The following is a 21,889-nucleotide window of genomic DNA, read 5'->3' as shown; positions in this document are numbered from 1 at the left end:
GAATGCTGAAAAGCACCCACTCAAACATCTCTCTACCCAAACAAATGTTCATATTTATGCACACAACTCATAATTACACCAATAAAATTACAATAACAGAACATCCTGTTCACATTTCCTTAAAAGAAAACTGAGTGACAAGAATTCTTCAATAGACAATTTCTGGAGCACAATTGTACATCATTGCAGCAAGGTGAGATGTTAAAGCTGACTGACTTTTTTTTTTTTTTTTAAACAACAGCATCAGTCTGTTTCAGCAAACAACCAAAACAGTATGTTAATTGTTGATTTTGAGAGGGGAGTCATCTGTTCGTTTCCCGTTTCCTGTGTTTCTTTTAACCTTGACCACAATTTTCAAACAAAGGGCCTCTTACCTTAACAAAAGAAGAAGAAGAAGATTACTTTATTAATCCCACAATGGGGAAATTCAACCTCTGCATTTAACCCGTCCTTTTTTACACACAAGTGAACACATCATGCAAGGAGCAGTAGGCAGCACGTTACTGCGCCCGGGGAGCTGTGCAGGAGGGTTAGGCCTTGCTCAAGGGCACTTCAGTCCTAGTACGGGGATTCGAACCGGCGTCTCTCCAGTTACGAGCCCGATTCCTAACCTCCACATTGTTTTCCTTACATTTTCAAAGTATTTATTTTAAGCTAAACGGTGATCTTACCAAGCCCTGAGCATATTGTTTATCAGCCTGACCCTAACCACACATTAACGGTTCAGTTAACAAGATTGTGGATATACACTGTTGCCCATAAAGTTGCAATAATTTTGTTTTCAGACACAGTCCTCTGTTTATTCCTATTTAAATGCATCATTAATCACAATTGAGAGATTGGTTGATTTTCCGAAGATATACACTTTATCTGTCAAGAATAAATCACATTGTCACAATCATTTCATGGAAAGAGGTATAGAGCAGCAAACAACCACTTTCTGTGTAAAGACACAGTGGATTAATGGCTTCCTGAGCAAAGACAGAAGTCAAACTCCCTCTGTGTGTGTTTAATCCGAGCCTTTCTGTTCCCGGTTTTGGTAGCTGCATGTGCATGTAAGTGCCAATACAAGAACAAACCATTCAACTACATAGGTTGTTTGGTCTTACCCTTTAATACAACACACAGGAGTGTTTCCCAACCATCGCCGCTAACGGTGACAGGAGCTGAACCCATTCTCACACCTAAATGTGACATTTATGAGGTAAAGGGGTCGCAGTTTAGCTAGGATTAGGAATGAGACAACACACACACTCACACACACACATGTATATATGTTGCTGCTATGTCAGGCAAATTATATCATCCAGATGCTCATAGTGTCGTTCTGAAGAATCAGTTAAAAATAGAGAATGTATGAGCAAGACAGACCGGAAAAGGTTTCTTTCCACTGTGCGTCATTAAATCTGAATAGCTAGAACAAGTCTGAATAACTGATCAAAATTATAAATGCAGTTTTTCTGGTGATAAAATCTGTGTCTGCTCCACAGAGTGGAAGTTAATGACACTAAGCGCTGTACTCATGGCGCCCATGATGCTAAACTCAGACCATTAAGACTTTTGACAAACTCTATATGGCTTTTTCACGCTTCAATTATCCCATCAAGCCGCGGCAACGCTGCACGGCCGACAGCTACATGATACTTTCACTCGATTAATCAAATGCACAAAAATACACACACATACACACACACACGCACGTGCCCGCACGCTGTAGAGATACATGAAAGCCTGTAAACTCATCAGCACTGAAATGTTATTCTCACTCGTGTGTTTGTGCGCAACAGTGTGTATATAGTCCATTAATCCCTATTAACCCTTCTGTCTGTTATCAACCTCGACGAGACCATCAACCATGTCCTGTTGAGGAGGTCAGAGAGGATAATGGGCAAAAGTCACTGATATGGTGTGTATATGTGAGTGCATGCAAATTTGTGAGTATAAGTGTGTGTTTCCTGCTTTCATGCACAGTTGTCTGCTTGTGTTCCTGGATATGGACACAGTTTCGGCTTACATATTCACTCCTGTGTGTGTGTGTGTGTGAGTGTGTGTATGTGTGTGTTTTGGTTAGAAAGCAGGTTATATGGATTAGCAGATTATCAGGGCCTGTGTAAACGCTCCCTGCCTGTTTATTCAGCTCTGTTTGTGGGAAGGATTTGGAGGAGGCAGACTGCCATTGATCAAACCAGCCAAGGTGAGCAATGAACCGAACCCTGTCTCTCCATGGTTTAGTGCCTCCAGTTTGCATGCATGTGCGTGTGTGTGTTCCTGTTTGTGAGTGTGTGGACCTTTGTGAGAGGCAGAAAAGAAGAGAGGGTGAAAGTGAGCATGAAGTGTGCATCTGTGTTTCAGTGCTTTTATCCTTTTTTATTCAAGGATTAAAAGATGAGTGAAAATCTTACAAATTACAGACATTTTGTTTGCTTTTGCTTTAGAGAGAGAGCATGTTAGACTTATTCAAAGGATTAGAGTTCAGGAACATTAAGATTAGGTTGAAGTTTAGAAGAATTTTAATGGCAAGATTATGGCTTTTAAACAGAAGAGGTAAAAGCAGTTTACAGTATTTTTCTCATGTCAATGGTATCTCAATGCATATACTTACCAGGGTTTAAGTCCCAGGCCGTGGGCCTACAACCCAGTGCAAGAGGCCTCACGAGATATGAACTTAAAAAGTATTATATTATGAACTACAACATTATATATTTGCTCTATTGCTGCCGTGAACAATACTAGGCCAGATAAGTCACAGAAGTTTCCATGTGCTTTGATAGTCCTGGCCAGGCTGGGTTGGGCATTTTGGTTTTATGTGCAGACCCTGACATTAAAAGTCTTTTTGTTTGGACGTTTTAATGTAGCAACAGATTCATATTGAATATTGTAGGTTTATATGTTAAATACTACAATGAAATGAGATGATTAGCCTTACAAACAGTCACATACACAAACAGTCTGAGTCAGACATTAATGCAACACAAAGGCACTAAGCTATGTTCACTCTGCAGGTCTTAATGCTCAATTCAGATTTTTTGCTCAGATGCCTTTTTTTTGCTGTTCACATTATTATAGAGAAGGAGGAAGAAGAAGACGGAATTCACAATGGCTTTTTGTGGAGCAATGCCTGCTACATCTGTATAGGGGTGTGTGTGAAGAATGACACAAATTTGCTTGTGATGTTTGTTGGTTTAATTGAAAAGACTGATCTTCGTGGGCTGATAACTGTGCTTTGTCTTGACTAACTGTTATTAGTCAGATATTTAGATAAGTTTCATATTATTTTTACTGATTAAGAGGGCACAACAACATGTCATATTGTGAAAAACCTCCAAAATCTCCATCGCTCAAGGGCTTAAAGTAATAATAAAATGCTTCTGACAAACATGTTTTTATGTGTGGAAATGATTAAACTTTTTGAAAACAAAAAGGAGGTTTAGCATGAAAATCGGGATAATGTTTGTACTCAGAAGATTACAGAAAGTCAATGGAAGGGCAAGTAGCATATGAGCTTACAATAATACTGCTGAGAGTATTGTTATATAAGTAGATCCTATGGTAAAAGGCTTGAGAAGAGTATGTGAGGAAACAGAGAGACAAAGTGTGAGAAAAGAACAGCAGTGCGGGATATAGTAGGTAAGGAGAAGGGAAAAAAAGACTGCATGTGTAAGTGAGAGTAAGAGGGGTTTTTTTAGCGAGTGAGAGCGAGAATGAGAGAGAATGATATATACAGTATCGCTGGCAGCTGTGTGACGGGGAGAGAAATAGTGCATCACACTGAGAGTTGCTACACCGGGGAGGCAGATGAAGCAAAATAGAGAGGTGATATTGCAAATAAAGGGGACATTGTGTGCGATGCAGATGACAGGCAGGCAGCACAGGAGCCTATATCTGCCTGTGACACCGGCAGCTTAAAACCATCACCTGCGCTCTCTTTCTCTGACCTCATCCACCCCCCCACACACACACCTCTTTCTTCTCTCCTCCTTCAATAGGCGTGTGACGCTGCTCTATTTTTTCCACTCGGGTCCCGACGGATTGGTCTGGATATCTCTCCAGGTCCTTTTTCTCTCCCTCGTCTTATCCCTGTCTGGGCGCTCTTCTTTCATTTCTTTACAAAGTCCAGGAGAGCCAAACACTGACTTGCCCTGAGATCTTAAATGCACATTCCATTTACACACTTCAGAATTTCTCCCCCACGCAGACAGACTCACATGCTGTGAAATGAAGATGCATTTGTTGACTCAGAGCCGTTTCGTAATAATAGCTCTTACTTTCGGTTAGAAGTGTAATGTGAAGGGAAGGTTTGGGATCCCCTGGGATCCAGCTCGACATGAAATGCAGCAGGTTTTGTTCGCTGTTTCTGTATTCAGCTGGGGGAGCTGTATGCTGTCTAGGACACAGATGTTTCAACAGGAGAACAGAAACAGTACGGAGAGCAGTCTTGTCAGAGTATAGCGAGGTGGAAGTTGGGGACCACTTTGTGTTTGTGGTTTTATGGGGGGTGGGCGGATGGTGCTATTCAAACTGAAGAGGGCACTAAAAATACTGACAGGAGCCAAGTGGACTAGTAAATGTTCCATTAGTGGTCACATGTCTGATCATTATTTGCAATGATTCCCGTTTATGCAATACTTGTTTCCCTCGATCAATAAATCATAAAAAGCAATAACATGTCCTTGAAACAATTACATTTCTTTGTTTATGGGATGAGCCAAGTGAAGAGTTTTTGTGCTGTTTGATAGAATTTATTACCCCCTATCGTCTGCTATTGCATTCATGTTCAACTACATTTTGAGATTTCACCAGGTGTTATTCATTTGCCATGTGTTTGAAGTTCAAACCCAGAAAAGTGAATTCAATATTGTTCAGCGAAACACAACTCTTTTCCATTTAAGGATTAAGCAGCAGTCCTCTCCAGCAGCACTCACACTGCAGCAGAGAGACTGTTTCATGAGTTGTTGTGGAATGTATTTTGGACTCCTGCTGTTTATATGAATCAGATAAACAGACTTTATTGGCATTGTCAACTAAATTGTGACCTGACAAGCAAGTCAATGCTTTCTTAGCAGTAGCTAGTATATTTGCCACACTCCATAATAAACATGGATATTTCAACAACACACCTAGGTGCCAGTTTATTAGGCACACACACCTTGCTAAATCCATTGCAATCCAATACAACAACCCTGCAATAAAAAAAAAACTTTATAAAGCTAATAATGTTCAGTTTTGTTGAGATATTACATACACCGTTCAATGCTCGGCCACTAAAATGATAGAGCTGAATCCACACCTCTCAGTTGTCAACAAAAAGGAACAATATAAGCTTTGTAAAGTTGGGATTTATTGCCCAGCTCTTGTATTGGATTGCAGTGGATTTAGCAGTGAGGGGAGTCCAAAACATAAAATCTGTGTTGACTTGTAGGGGAAGAAAGAAGGACATATAATTATACATGATTAATATGGATCAGAAAAACTGAAGGAATAGAGGAGAAGAGAAAGAGTGAAAGGTGTGGGCTTCTTTAGGTGGTGAAGGAGGAAAGGGTAATGTGTGTCAACCACACTGACAGGTCAGTGGCCTGCAGCTGTCTGTCTAAACGCCTTTCTCCCTCCTCTCACTCGCTCCTCAATGTGTGTGTGTAGCCTCTTCTCACTTTCTTCTCTTCCCTTGCTTTCTGGCTGTCTCTCGCTCTGTCCATTCTGTCTCTACAAGTCTGAAGTTGTTCTTCTTTAACTGCCCTCATATATCTTGACAAACACACACATACACACACACACACACACACACACACACACACACTCCCCCTCTCTCGTCCGATCTGTCTCTGAGCCTCTCACTTCTCTCGTCAGAGTGACACATCACAACAGGATCCAGCAGACATGGTCCAATGGACGTCGGACCCTCCTGCCCTGCTGTCTTAACTGGAGACTGTCAGTGCTACACAACAATACATGACAGAGACCTTAATAATGAATTAGCATTTAGCCTAGAAAAAGAAGGTTGAGATGGTTGTTTACATCTTGCTCTTTATGTTAATAATGCATTATCAATATTCAGCACTGCTGTCACAAATAACAAATATTATGCAGAAACGATGCCACAATCTGATCCAGAATTTTAATGATGCAGCATTGTCGCCTGTCAAACGCTTCAAGCTCCTACATTTACATTTCTGCCTCAAAATCAAAAATACATATTGTTCGTCTTATCTGTAAGCTGTGTATCAATTTAGATTGTTTTGGTGTGAGTTACCAGTGTTGGAGATATCGGCTGTTAAGATGTCTACCTTCTCACTTAAATAATGGGAATCTATCACTTTGCTTCCAATGCTCAAATTACCAAGAAAAATGTATTTGGAAAAACTCAACAGCAATGTCTCTTTCCTGAAGTCAGGATATGTTCCACAAGATAATCCATGGACCTTGTTCTGAGCAGTTTATAAAACAACAATTATAAAACAAAGCGAACTTGGGGTAAAGTTACAGTAAAATTGAAGTAGCTAGCTAGCTAGTACGAGCTAGCTAGGTTTATTGTGTTATTCTACCTGTTATGACAAGCTATAAATGATAATGGCGTTTCAAATACTTCCATACTAACTTATATTTCATTTTTAAATTGTACTTCAGAAGGTGCTTGTATCAAAATGCAGTAATAAATTAGATTATATTAGCGTAAACCTTATTGTGAACAGAATACCTTTAATCATGAATATATAATTTGTAAGTTTAATGTTAAGTGAAAGTAGACAAGTCATGATCTGCATATTTTGATGATACAAATATACTTAAGAGAGATGGGGACAAACATGTCAAGGTAACATTATTATATATTATTATTTATTTTGACTAATAGTGAGCAAAGGAAATGCAGTATTTTTGTAGACCAACCTGGAAGTAGCATCTCCATCTCTATTGAAAATTGGCCTATGGGATTTTTGCATTGGATTTTGGCTCCAGCAGAAAATAAGCTCTGAGGCAAACACACATTTCTGATGCTTACACATTTTGTTCAGCAGGATAGTGTTCATAAATGAACACCACTTTTGTTATGTTTGAATCGTTAAACATTATGCTACAGCGAACTACATCACGGTCGCATGACTTGAACATCACAGCCGTTATCCTTAACACATTCTCTGACAAGCTAACCAGCGGTTTTGACAAGCTAGCGAATTTATAGCCTAATAAAGTGTTTATTAACATAATTTACAATCTACAAGAGTCTGCAAGAGCACTGAAAAACACGACTAGAGGCTGTAAAGCGGACTAGTGAGAGAGTTTCTCTCAAAAAATCCCCAAAATTCACAAGTTCTGATACATTTTATGTTGTACAACAAAACACGGACATCTTTTCAGCTTGTGTTAACCACATACCTTGTTTCAGGCATCTAACCAAAAACCCATTCAATATCCTCATTGAGTTAAAGACCCATGGTGCTAAAATGCTAACTTACTCCCTGGTTTAAGAACTCATTCCTGTGGCGCCTTTTTACTCCCATTCCCCCCACACACAAAAAAATAAACAACTGATATGATACTTATAGTTACTAAGATGCTGTCTGTACATCAGCCTCCACCACATATGCCTGCATATCTCCACTGCATCATTCTGTTAGCGATACAGCGTCTACATATTTGACATTCCTACTTTACCTAGAAATTCACTACAACCTTTCCTATCAGTCTGTAAAATCCTGTGTGGTGCATTGTGATGTGTCGAGCCATTTGAACAAATCAGGAGTGATCCAAGCTGATAATGAATAATATTGGCTAGAGCCTAATGTTTGTTTGCTCTGTGTAAGTGAGTGTGTATGTCATTAAAACACTAATAGCTCATAAAGCTGCTCTATTAAGCACACATTCATGATAATGTATGTACCCTTACCTGATAATGTTACCACTGCCCATTTGGCAGTGTTCAATAACCATTAACCACTGAGTAGAATACTGCTGTGAAAAGTTAAAGCCTTCCTTGTTTGACATCACTGTCAACAATGCTTAGCTTGCAAGGCTCTCTCCCCTCTAAACCCCTGCTGCTTCCTGGGGTGTTACAGAGTTTCAATCCTTTATATTCCCTCTCAGTAACTCACCAAGAGCTTGCTAGGCCTGCCTCCTACAATTTTTCTAACTCTTTTCTTGATATAACGCCATCGGAGTCAACGATACAGTGCTTTATCCATCCAACTGGCTCACTTACCGTGAATAGGCTTAAGATGGTAATCCTGTTATCGGGGAATACTACTTGGCACGGACGCAGACCCCACACACACACAGCGATACACAAACACACACGGAAAGTGTTAGAGAGGAAGAGAGAAAACAGGCAGAAATGACAAAATGACAGGGACAGAAAGAGTAGGGCAGTTTGATAATGGCAGCATGAACTACGAACAGACACCGAGAAGTAATCGCTCCCGCTTTGCTTCACAAACAATTTTGAAATTGAATAACTTAAAGTGACAAGGTGTGGATGACATACAGTACAAGACTAAATAAACTCGCACATGGATATATTCATTCTAATTATCTGTCACTGGGAGGAGAGACGGAGGGATAGGGTGAAGCAACTTAGAGGAGAGGAAGAATAAATGGGTGGTTAAGAGAGTAAGGGACTGGAGTCTGTAATAAATATAATTTCAAGCATCACCGCCTGAATGGACGCCACTTTGCTGATTCATGACATCATGTGTTGGGAAGCTCCACTGGGAAGAGAACAACGAAGCAAAGACGGAGAAATGTGAGGGAACAGGTGTGTGCAAGAAAGAGGGCAGATACAACGTTGGTTATGAAAAAGTCGGTGCAATGTTTAAAACATATAAAACATAGAATGCATCAAAGTGTTTACATTTACAAAAAAAAAAAACAAGTTCCCCAGTCAGAGCAGTCGATATCTTGTCTTTATACGGTATTCAGTTGAATGTGGATCACAAAGGATTTGCAATTCATTGCATTAAGTTTTTATTACATTTATTTATATTTAGTCCCAACTTTTTTGGAATTAGGGTTGTAGTTTTGAATGTAGTTTTGAAAATGAATGAAAAAATTTTGGAGAGGTATTATTTGCACTCATATGACATGTAGGAAGTGATATGCTGCTAGAACTGTAAATAGAGGAAAATAACTACATAGCAAGGTTGCATTAACCTGCAAGAAGCAAGTTTTATTAGTAATATTGAAACTCATTTTTGATGTCAGCCATACCAAATAAGGAAAATCTATTTTTGTTCCTTCAACCTGACACATTTGCCTGGTATGGACACCATCGTCATTACAAATAACCTTCTCCTGCAACACGGCTCGCTATATGAAAGCATAGAAGAGTCTAGAGGACTATAACTTCCGAACTCTGAAACCAAAGCGGTATTGAAAGACTGCCGTCTTGTTTTTTGCCAGGTGAGTAAACTTACCTGAGAACTACTGTCTATGTATATTTATATTTCAAGTCCAATATGTACATTCACCGCTGGCATCAGGCTACTAGCTAGCTAACTTTAGCTGCTATTTTCTACCTACTGCTACTCAGAGGTCTGGGGCAACACACAAAAAATCCAGAAGATGTTGTCACAGCAGATTGTAATTGCCTGGCAATATCAGCTTGAATAACGTTCAATCTTTAACGTTAAAATTTACGTTATTTTACCTCTGCTCCTCCAGACTTGGGATGGAGGTTTTTGAACCAAGTATACCACTGTTTTATGGACTCAGATGATTTAATCAATTGGAACAGCCATAAACAGCGCAAACCATCAACTTTTGTGCAGTGTTAGTAGTTAAATGCAGTTGTCTGTCCTCCATCTGGAAAATGTGCTCTTGTCTGACATCATATGCAAAAAGACGTGGCAGGAGAGAAGAAATTAGCAGTGGAAGGGGGTAAAGGACAAAAGAAGAGAAAATAAGTTGCTGATAAGAATGTAAAAAAAAAAAAAGAGAGAGAGATCAGATTAGAGGAAAGACAAAAAAGAACAGAAGGTAAAGCAAACAGGAGAGAAGAAGGAGATAAAGGGTTAACAAGGGGTATATATGAGAGAAAATGAAAGTGAGATCAATAAGAGAGAAAAGCAAATCAAAAGAAAGATTGGACCAGGAAACATAAGAAAATATAAAAAATAAGAAACAGACTAAAAGAAATGAAGAAAAACGAGAGGGAGTGCAGAGCAGACATTTAACAGAGCCAAGAGGGAGGGATGAATGCTATACTATATTCATAATGTCAGTAAATGGTATTTTTCATTATGTAATCTCCAGCCAATGCCTGCTTAAATGTGTAATCAATAACCTAGGTAATTGACAGGTCTACATTAAGCAAGTAATGCGACTGGATATTTGTCAATATGAACATAATTGATTTTACATCAATAAGCTTTTACACAGGTCATTCAATGTAGCTGCCTGGATTTGAATAAAACTGAGCAGCAGTTTTTTTTAAACACCTTCTAGCCCTCAGTGCAGAGATAACACAGCAAGTTCAATAAAACTGACTCATTGATATTGAATACGCCACCCGTCACTCTAACCTTGTCATACAATACGAATGCCTTTATCGCTCTTTCTGCATGTGTAATATGAGACCAAGGCTGCGATGGAATTACAGGAAGCAGAGGAATCATCAGTATTAATGATAATGTCATGATCTTTAAAAAAAATACATGCTGTATGATTTAACTTGTGTGCTCATGAAGTCATGATGATGGTGACATGCACTATGTTTGTAATGTACAAAACTAAACTTTCATGATTCACTTTTTTTTTGGACACATTAGAAGAATTTTGTTTAGCGTTCCGTTGACCATCACATTACTTAAGTCAGAGCGGGACAAACCGGGACGGACAGAATCAGCAGATGTAAGCACCTCTCTCCAAACACCGTGTGTGTCAACAGCCGTCAGCAGCAGTGTCAGCCGTCACCCTACACGCTCCGCCCAAGTGTTTGTTGTAATGAGCGATGGCTAATTAGCACAAGCAGTGCATGAGATGGAGAAATATGAGCTCTTGCTCTGTGTGTGTGTGTTTGTGTGTGTGTGTGTGTGTGTGTGTGTGTGTGAGAGAGGTAAATGATGTCATTGCTGAGTGGCTTGATGCTGAGAAATGAGTTATGGTAGGAGAGAGGTAAGTCAAGGAAAGCCTAAGAGATATCGGATGAGTCTATCTCTCTACCTTCAGTATGTATTAGATCCGAAAAGATTAACCATTGTGGTTCAATACAAGACCCAAAGATACAGCTACATTGATGCACAACCATTGTCTCTCTGTGTGTATCTATCCATCTATCTATCTATCTATCTATCTATCTATCTATCTATCTGAATGCAACAGTTGTTAACGTTCTGAAACAGTTGCAGGTTTGTTAGGTTTAGGTGACAAAAATATTTGGTTGGGAAAAGATCACGGGTTGTGGAAAAAAATACTGTAAGTTTAATTGTGTTGTTACCTCACTTTGCACTTAAGTACAAGACGTAGTTACGCATGAGACGTAAAACATGATGTAGTTGGTTACATAGTTACATTAACTGACTCAGTGTTGAATTAATTTCACACAGGACCATTGACTGTATCTAAATAATTGACGTAGTCACGTGACGTCACCCAGCAGTTTGTGGACTGCCCGTTTGAAGCATCGTGTTCGGCATTACAGCTGTTGCCATCTTGCTTTACGTCCATTGCTACCATATCGTATCGTTCACGATTATACCGGTATATTTTTTTATGGGTTAAAAAAAACAACATATCATGATATTGGCAACATTCCTACTTCTTGAAGTAGTGGCGTAAGGGTTTCCCATTAAATACCTAGACTGTGGCGGCCCACTATAGTCTAATGTGCTGCCCTAATGTCACATTTCAAGCTACTGAAAGTATATGTACACTGACTTATATTAGTCATAATATAAAGTTATTTTGCGTTCTGTTTCCGCTGTCTCAGCAGAGTGTCTGTTACCTGTCAGTCTGAATCCCGACCCACCTCTCAGTAGGGGTACTTGCTCCTCCGAGACATGCGTGCGCATTCTCACACACACACTGAATATACCAAGCTGCCCTCCCGACTGCGCTTCAAAACAAGCACCTACCTGTCTGTAATGTATCAGTCCTGTCCCCACATGCTCTCTCTGTGTGCATGTGCGTGTGCCTGAGCCAAACTAAATACTATCAACCTGTACGGCCGTCAGAGGTCCAAACGGTCCGAACACACTGTTGCATTATGCCGTTCATTAGCCGCGAGCTAACATTAGCTAACAATTAAAGTTGTTTTAATCACAAAAGCTACTATTACTTCCTGTCGCCAAACAAATGCAGCTTTCAAAATAAGAGCAGTGTGACGGATGGAAGCGTCGATAAGAGCATGGTTGTGTGCAAGCTATGCAACAAGGAATTCGCATATCACCGCTGCACATCGAGCCTCAAGTATCACCTCAATGCAAAACATATAGCAGCTAGCGTGGACGCTAGCGTGGTAGCTAGCGTGAAAGAAGTAGTCATAGAGGTATCCTGAGGCCAATGGGCTTGTTGTTACTGAAATGTTGATCAAACAGTGGCCTAAGCAACAGAGAGATTTTATTTTTCATCAGGATATTGGAAGATTAGAAGGGGATTGAGGTCAATCACTGGCACTTTTTTTAAAATTTTATTTTAAATGGTACACTTTATGCTGAACTATGTATTATGTTGTTGGTGCAACTGGCACTTTATGTTGAACTCTTAATTGTTTTGGCCAAGGTTACTGAGAGAGTTGGACTGAAATTAATTAGATTTTTTTAAACCAGCTGTTGGTAAATCAACAAAGTCTGTTATGGCCTCTGAAGCAACAGAGAGATGTTTTCTAATAGTCAGGATTTCCAATGTTCTGAATGTACTTGAAAGTATTGTGTTTTACTTAAAAAACCAAAGCATTATAGTTTACAGAAGGTCTACCTACCTATAGGCTACCTGAATTTCTAAAATATACGATATTTTTAAATATGCTATTGCTACACTTAATGGCAAAAATTGCACTGGTCTGTTGGACTTGAACAAAAATAAACAATATTTTTTGTAGCTTAAGCTTATGTATTCAGTCATTATTCTATGGTATACTAAAAGTCCATGTGAAAAAAATGACTTCTCACTGTTCTCAGGTCAAATATTTATATGCGATTAAAATGCGATTAATTTCGATTAATTAATTACAAAGCCTCTAATTAATTAGGTTATTTTTTTTAATCGAGTCCCGGCCCTAGTTAAAATATGCAATGATAAGATCAGTGTATATGATGGAATAGTTGCATTAGAATGTGTGAGAGGCCACCAAATTTGGACTTTTATGAAAAAAAATTCACCAGGGGGAATGCCCCCAGACCCCCTAGCCAGCTATTTTTCACCACTGTCTGGCTACTCCATGTCCTAGGGAAAGCCCTGTTGACTGTGGAAAATGTTATGTTGGGTGTTTGCTCACATTTAGCTCTCAAAGTGGACGAGATTGATCACATTGTACTTTAAAATGTACAACATTTTCTCCCGGGGGCCCCCAGACTCCCTAGCATTTTTTATTATTTGCTAATATTCAAGAGTCAAGAGTACATTTTTTGTATTTGGCAACTGTTGAGATTTGCAATTTACAGTACATTTATATTTATGATTGAATTGTATTTTGTTGTACGATTTGTATTTATTTATACAGACTAAAAATAATTCTATATATATTTTTCTGTATTTTTTTAATATCGTCAAGAATATAATTACCGCAAAAATATTCTGAAATATCGTGATAATCTTTTAGGGCCATATCACCCACCCCTAACTGGGAGATGCACGGACGGGTGTATCTAAAAATGTTTGAAACTGCCGGACGGGTGTATCTAAAAATGTTTGAAACTGCGTCCAGTAGTTAAGTGCTGCAGTAGTTGTCCTTAAGCCCAACCCTGTTTGTTCACCCTAATTTTAGTCAACTGGTTTTATTGCCTTAAGTAAACCATTTCCTGCAAACACGAAAGTTTATTTTGAAATGCCACTATGTATGTAACTAGCGAAAAAAAGGGACACACCATCCCTGACATGACTTAAACCGATGCCATGTCACACCAGGGGTGATGACAAAGGGTCAGTTACGACTTATGTATGAATTTTTGACTTATCTGGCCACTAGAGGTCCCCCCCTTAAAGTAAACATCATCAATATGGGTCGTAATAGGCTGCTGTACAAAGACTTGTAGGGTCGTTTTTTGCAATCTATACTTCTATTTATCTATCTATTTATCCATCCATCCATCCATGTATTTGTATTTTCAATACAGAGTCTACTTTTCCCCATCATTTCATTTAACTTTGTGAGCACAGACATACATACATTTAGACATCAACTTTATTATTTTTAGCCTCAGAGAGGGGATGGTCTGTACGTACAGTGCGTTGCCACGGCAGCAGACACTCCAGAGACACCATACAGACAAGGTATAGAGGAGTCCAGCACAGACATGTACCCCCAGACTCATCACCAGCAATATTAAGTGTTGTTGTTTTGGCTCTGAGATTGAATTTGATTTTGTCTTTGTTCTCTCTTCTCTCTCACCATCTCATACAGTCAAGGACACAGATGCGGAGAATCACTCGCACACTGTCACAGACTCATTTGAAGTAGTTCGGTGCTGTTGTGTTTCCAGTTTCTTTTTGAACTAAAGTGTGAAGATAAGTGATATGCAGACACGGCACAAAAGCTATGTTTTAAAGCATGCCTTCATCAAGTGTTGGATAAGTGATTAGACTGAAAAGGTTGATTACTCGGCTGAAGGTATCCAGACGAGTCGTCATGATGTCAGGAGCACAGCATTATTCCACCTTGTTTAAGCCACAACATAGATCTCGGTAAGAGTTTTATCTCTGTCTAGGCCATATTTTACTTTATCTACTTATGTAAAAAATGCCTTTAGCTTAACAACAGAATGACCTTCCCAAACCCTGAATGAATACCAAACACTGCTTTTGTGTGCAGCACAACGAGTGCACAAGATGCAGTATTGCTCAAAAATATACTCTAGATGCTCTATCTCCTCTTCCTGCAAAGGCCTAGGTAGATATTAGGGGTGTTGAACTCTTTGATTGTGAACTAACAATAAGACTGTTAAAAACTGTTGATATTGTACAAAAAGGTAATTAAAGAGTTGCATGGTAAAAGAAAAAAACGTACATAGCCTCTAATTGGTCAACAGACTCAACACAAGGCATCATGGATAGTAACTGTTTTCAACACACAAAAAAAAAAGATAATCAATGTCAGAAGACAAGCAGTGTCATAGTTATCATTATGCTATTATTTTAATAGCATAATTACTATTATGCTAAGGATATAATGGCACCGGAGGAGTTAGGAAAAAAATCAGTCTGCCTAGTAAATGTCATTGATTCATTTCCCTTGCCAGTTCAGACTCTTTTACTCTTGGTCAGCGTGTCCCTAGCCATACTTATTGCTGATATTCTCTTTCTAAATAGTTTTCTTCGTTTTTTTTCTCTATGGCTTGTTACGTTGTTTTTAATTATCATACATAAGCATTTAATTTACTCAAGCATATGGTTGTGGGTTGAACATCTTGTGTTTTTTTTTTCTAAGTGTTTCTTCTTGAGGTTTTCAAAGGAAATGTATCATCAGAGTGAGTCAAAGGTTTGCCGTCTCTCTTCCTGCTTTGTCTTTCTGAAATATGAAATATAATATGTACTTATTTCTATATTTATTCAATCCATATAGTCCTTCTGTCTTCTTTTTGCTGCCTTGTTTGCTTTTTTCACAGAGAAAACAAGGGAGATAAAAAAAAAAACCTCAGTTGCAACTTTAACCCCTGCTTCCCACCTTTCTAGTGACCTGCCTCCACTTTAACCTCATTGTACCCATCTCCATCTTCAATTTCAACTTCTCTTCTTTTGGTCCCTCCATCCAGTTAGGGGTCGGGCAGTGACCTTGTTTGCGTCTAGGTCGTGTTCCCGCTGAGTGCCTGTGCAGCCTCGTGCTGCCACCCGATCAGCCTTGCTTTCAGCCTCACTATCGATCGCCTTCCACTCACCCCTCAAGGACGGAAATCCAAACCCATATTCCAGACCGCAGCGCTCATCTCCCTCCCTCCCTCCCTCCAACCACCCCCACTTCTTTCTTTTCTCTGCCTCTCCACTTTTCTCTTCTATGGCTCTCTCCACCTTTTTCCTCTCTTATAGAATTCATCACACACACACACACACACACACACCCACGCGCGCGCACACACACACACACACACACACACACCGGTCTCAAGGTTGCAATGACCAGCAGACCCATGAATAAATAATAAGGAGGTAGGAATCACTTTCAGAAAAACCATTTACTCTCCTATTGTGTTCTCGAAGAAGCCGTGTGTGTGTGTGTGTGTGTGTGTGTGTGTGTGTGTGTGTGTGTGTGTGTGCGCGCGCGTGCGTGTGTGCTCGTAACAAGAAAAGCTTTGTGAGCGAGACTACAGTGCTTTGTTAACTAAAAGCCCCGCTGTCCCTGGAGTTAACTTGAATGATGCTACAAGCACCTTCTGGGTGACCTCTAACACTAAGCTTTTTTTCTAGTGTGTTACTTTGTTGCTTTCTTTCTTTCTTTGAGGAGTCTTCAGAGAAATAATCAATGTGTTTGATATGACAGTATAGGAAAAAATCCTTGCATAGCATTGCCTCACTCCTGTTGCCTCTGTACAGAATTGCTCAAAATATCTAAGGTGATGTTTGTCACAAAAAAACTAAAAAAAGAGTTTCCTTCTGCAAAAATATCCCCACAAAATGTTCTTTTCCGAAATCAAGCTGCTCCTTCAAGTGAACTAACCGTTTCTGACTTGATGTATGGCTTGTTGCAGTTGGTCTGAAGTGTGGAGAAGATAGAGCTGAGAGGGAATGCCTTAAAGAAATAGAGAGAGAGGGGCGAGGGATGGAGAAATTAGGAAAGCTAGACAGAGACAGGAATGAAGAGAAAAAGATCAGTTTGGAGGAGAGAAATAAGACGAGGGTGAAAGAAGTGCACAGAGAACAAAGATAACAAAGTGAGGGATAGAAAGAGTGAGAAAGACAGAGCGAGGAAGGCAAAGAAAGAGACAAAATGAGGAAAGGCTGCAACAAAAAGAGGAATAAAGATAGACAAAGAAAGACAGAGACAGAGAGAAATCATTAGATTTCTCTCTCCTCTGTATGGATCAGGGCGAGAGCTCCCTTTTCAATCCAATCAAGCTCAGGCAAAGGTAAACAATCAGTCTTGATAAAGGATTGGATAAATCCTCAATCAGAGTCATTCTCAGTAAAGCAGCTATTTATTGGGCTGGCCTCACATTGCTAAATTGGATCCTCCTCCTTCGGAAAGAGATGAAGAGAGAAAGTCTACAGCGATTCAGTCGGGGAAGGCGTGGATTTAAGTTTTGGGAGCGAAATGGTCTTTGCATTACATAATAATACATAAAGTCTTCCTCCATAATCGTTGAGACTGAAAATGTTAAAAAAAATCCACTGCCAATCACAACTCATACATCATATTCCTAAGATCTTAAATAGAGCCATCAAAATGTGGGACACGAGCAGCTTTCTCCCAAAGCTGGAAACCAGAGGCAGATAAAAGATCCCCAACTGCTATAAAACAGCTTATCTGATGAATAAAATATGACGCTCTAATGTCTTTAAAAAACTCTGTGTGGTCCGCTCTGCAGTGGGTGTGTTTATCAATAAATGTATTAAAAATGTTGTCGGCACAAATTTGTAAGAGCATTGTTTCTCTGATGGGTGAATACAGAGAGCATTATGAGGACATTCACGCTAAACTGGAGTACATCCATAAATAATAACCAAGCCGCCAGAAGACTTGAACATCTTGTGTGTCTGCCAACACCTCAAGGCCAGTACAAACTTCTCAGTGAGGATGGGAATAAAAAAAGAGGAGACATGGTTCACTTTGGTAGCTGTTCAACTGCTGTGTTTTCTTCTACTTCTTCCTCGCTTTCGTGAGGAGAATCCATGAGTACCCCAAAGAAAAGAAGTTCTGTTCCAAAATAAAATGAAACTACTCTGACAGCATTATTGCCAGTATAAAAGTAAAACACACCAGTATTTTTTAAATGTTTCAACAGCATTTTATTTCGATATTTCAGTGCTTTGAAAATACTGACCATCTTGCTTTGGGTAATAATCTTTTCATAACATTGCCTTTGGTGTACACCACAGTGTTCTGGAATAACAGCTTGCATGTACACACAGTCGCTGCTATTCAGGGCCAGATATCATTTAAAAGTTGCAATACTAGTACCAGTGAAGTGATACAGATACCAGTAGAGTACTTTATATGATACTTTTTTTTTTTTACTTATCCATCATGTGAATATGATCATTCAGTTGGATACAATGCCATCACCTGATCCAAAAGATTTTTACATGAACGCATTAAACTCTGAACTGCCAACTCAGTGCAAAACACTGATGTCACCTCACCACAGATTGGATGTAGTTGCTGCAATATTGTGCTAATCACATGTCGCATCACCTGCAGTGATTGGCTGCAATCAAAATCACATAAAATTGTTGTTTACTTGTTCTGGGTACAAATGGATCAAATGTGGATATCTTTGATTGTCAAAGGTTCGATAATACTGGGTTAGTCAAGAGGAAGTGCCTTAAACCTGTATTTTATCTCATGTCCAGCAGGGGGCAACACCACTGGTTGCAAAAGGAAATCAACATGTAAGTCAGAAAAACATGATCCTACTTCTTACTAGATTTATAACCTCAGCAAATTATTTTCTAATGAGTTTATGGTCTTAATTGTTAGTTTCAAGTCTTCTTTACTACAGTATGGTGGTCACTTTGTAAATCATGGTCCCATTTAGAGTAAAATAGATGATAAAGCAGGGAATGCTTTAAGGCAGGGCTGCAACCAAGGCAAGGCAAGGCAAGTTTATTTGTATAGCACAATTCAACACAAGGTAATTCAAAGTGCTTTACATAAAAAATTACATTAAAAGCAGCGAGACACAATTGAAAACAGTAAAAACAGTCAATTAAAACAGGGAAATAGAAATAAAAATACAAATAAGATAAAGTAAGATACAGTGTATTGTGTGTTTGAATAATGATCGCCCCATGCTGACCAAATTAGTTATCTAGCAATAGTGTTAGCTGATGCTGAACTCCAGTTCACAGTGGGTGACATCGTAATGACCGTGTCCATTATTTTAATACAAACGAAATGTGAAATTACCATATACAAAGAATTTGGTCAGCACAAGGAAGAAAACATTGAATTCTACCAATGAATATATGCTTCTGAGGTTAGTAACAGATTATCTACATCCGAAGGACACCGTAGCTTCCTGCTTTGGGTATTTTGTCTCTATTGTGAATAACTAATAGTAAATAGGAGTAAAAATCCTTGAATAACTTCTGCTCACAATGACAGAATACAATAAAAAATGACATCAGAAAGCACAACTTTGTGCAATGACAGAACAGTGTGTGTGTGTGTGTGTGTGTTTGTGTGTGTGTGTGTGTGTGAAGAAGAGCTATGGAAAGCTTTAAGGATGGATGAAGGAGAACTGGGGTGACAGGGATCAGGTTATCAATACAGCCAATGGAGCGCAGTGGAAACTCTGTAAGCCCAATGGGACCAGCTGCAGAATGCTGCAGTGTGCTACTCCAGCAGAACGCACTGGGACAGAGGTCAGCACTCTCACTGTTTACTTCCATTCTGTTCTGTGCTTGAGGGGAGGAAGATGGAAGCTTATCTGACTTCTCTGGTTCTTGTGGGTGATTTTTGATTCCTCATCTTTTGGCAGATTAGGACAATTTATGTCTATTTTGATGTGGCCATCCAGTGGACGGTGGCAACATAAACAGGAGGCAGATAGGGGATGTGAGAAAGGTCAGGCCATCAAACCCATTATGATCATGCAACAGCTTTTATGATAAAAACTAAAAAAATCTTCTACACAATGCTGTTACATACATGTGATTGCCTACACTACATGCACATACTTATAATGCATACACTGTGTACCACACACACACACACACACACACACACACACACACACACACACAGATGTAATTATCTTTATCAAAATAAGCATCTCCGTTTTTTCTCTTATCTCTTATCACTAGATCTTTCTTCATTCCTCCAGTGCCACCATAATCTAACATCCATCTCTTTCCTTTTTATTGTCCTCACTCTGTTTCATCATGTTGTCATTATCTTATCCCTCTGTCTCCTGTTCCCTCTTCCCGCCTGTATCTATGTGTATATTAATGCCATGCTCATACTTGACAGGTCCTCTACTTGATATGGCACGTTGTCATTAACATGTGCAAAGCTGCTTTCAAAGACAGCATGTTTTCTGTTTCATATCATATGTATTGACATGGGTCAATTAATAATTGTGTTTCACCGACAGGTGTAATTTTACAGGTTTCATATTTGATGTATCATTGAATTCATACAAAGGTTAAAATCAGTAAGTGAAAGGGGGATTATCAGAAATAACCCTTTGTTTGCCAAGTTGTTGTTTTTTTTCATTTACCATGGTGACAGTGATGTTTGCATTACATTATTGATTGCTTTCTGGCAATCCACCACACACCTGGGACACTACGTGTGAAAAACAAAACCCAATAGACATCACTATGAAACTTCCCAACTGGAAAACGTACATTAAGATGATTATTTCTTTCTGACATTTTATTCTTAAATATGCAAATAAGGCATTATCTTGCACATCGAGTTTGATTGATGTATTTTAAGAAAGTAGACACACTCTCAATATGTCTTGAGAAATGAAACAGTGGATAAATGTTCAAAATTCTTGTTTCATTTCCTGACATTTACAGGGAGAATTTCGGATAGCACTTTTTATCAAACCATTAGAAATTGATTTTCACCATGTTTTTAGGAACAAAATGTTCTATAACTCAAGCTATGAATGTCAATGTCAGTCAGGAGAGTTGCTGGTCTGCTGGATATACCCTTTAGCTAATGTGTAATGAAGATCTGTGGCTGTTTGGGAGACTCTTTATTAAGGTGTTAAGTTTGTCATATAAGAAAGGTAAGGACCTGGTGTAGATAGTTACAGACACCTGACTATTAAGAATACAAGTAAGATAATTGAAAAACTAGTTTGCCTTCAGTCTGGATTGTAGCAGCTAGTGCCCCTAGAATGCTAAGGCAGCAAAGCTCGTATGTGAGAGCGGCCTCAAGGATGTGCCGAAACCAGTTCATAAATTCCAACAATTAAAGGCAACTATAGACGTATCAACATTAAAAATTAACATATAGTGCGTCGTCCTTGTACTGCACTCTGTGAGCCTTTAGGTGATGTTAGCATTAAGCTAAACTATGAGCAACATTTTCTCTATATCTCTGAAACACTTTGCTCATGTTTTATTCAGTTTATTGTCCGAGAAAGTCATGTTAGAAAAGTAATTAAACATGTCAATATCAGCATGTTTTATTGTCAGAGTTGCCTTAGCCTGCCAGGCTGAAGAGTCCCGGAGTATTTTCCTTAAGCTGCTATCCAACTGTGGGGATACCGGAGGCGGTTTGAGAGGCCATGCAGGTGCAGTAAATGAGCCAGTATTCATTTGTAGTGTAAAGGTTAACCCCAGCAGAACAGCAGCTCTTCCGGCTGTTTGGTTTCTCTATGTACTGCTCTGTATATTGATGGATGACAATAAAGTCTCCCTTATGTAACAGTTTAGCCTTGAATTAGCTGCAGTGTTCATGTTTATGTAGCCAGACAGACAGAAGTTATTCAAAGTGCTTCCCAAGTCCACAAGTTGGCAAAGAGACTCTTGTTTTCTAATGAAGCATTGAAAAACAGTCTGCAAAGAACATGTGGTGATAATTATCATAGAAATGCTCTTATATAACACCATGGGGTGATTATAATGAGTAAGG

At 39.1% G+C, this 21,889-nt stretch overlaps 1 protein-coding gene across 3 annotated transcripts in view; it reads right to left on the bottom strand.

Moving 5' to 3' along the window:
* Window positions 1-21,889, bottom strand: part of LOC131987720 (MAM domain-containing glycosylphosphatidylinositol anchor protein 1) — a 224,345-nt gene that overhangs the window by 139,295 nt on the left and 63,161 nt on the right. The window lies entirely within an intron of this gene.

Source organism: Centropristis striata, chromosome 2 (assembly GCF_030273125.1).
Source record: "Centropristis striata isolate RG_2023a ecotype Rhode Island chromosome 2, C.striata_1.0, whole genome shotgun sequence".
Lineage (NCBI taxonomy): Eukaryota > Metazoa > Chordata > Actinopteri > Perciformes > Serranidae > Centropristis > Centropristis striata.
The sequence above is the reverse complement of the archived record's forward strand: the minus strand, read 5'-3'. Positions and strand labels throughout refer to the sequence as shown.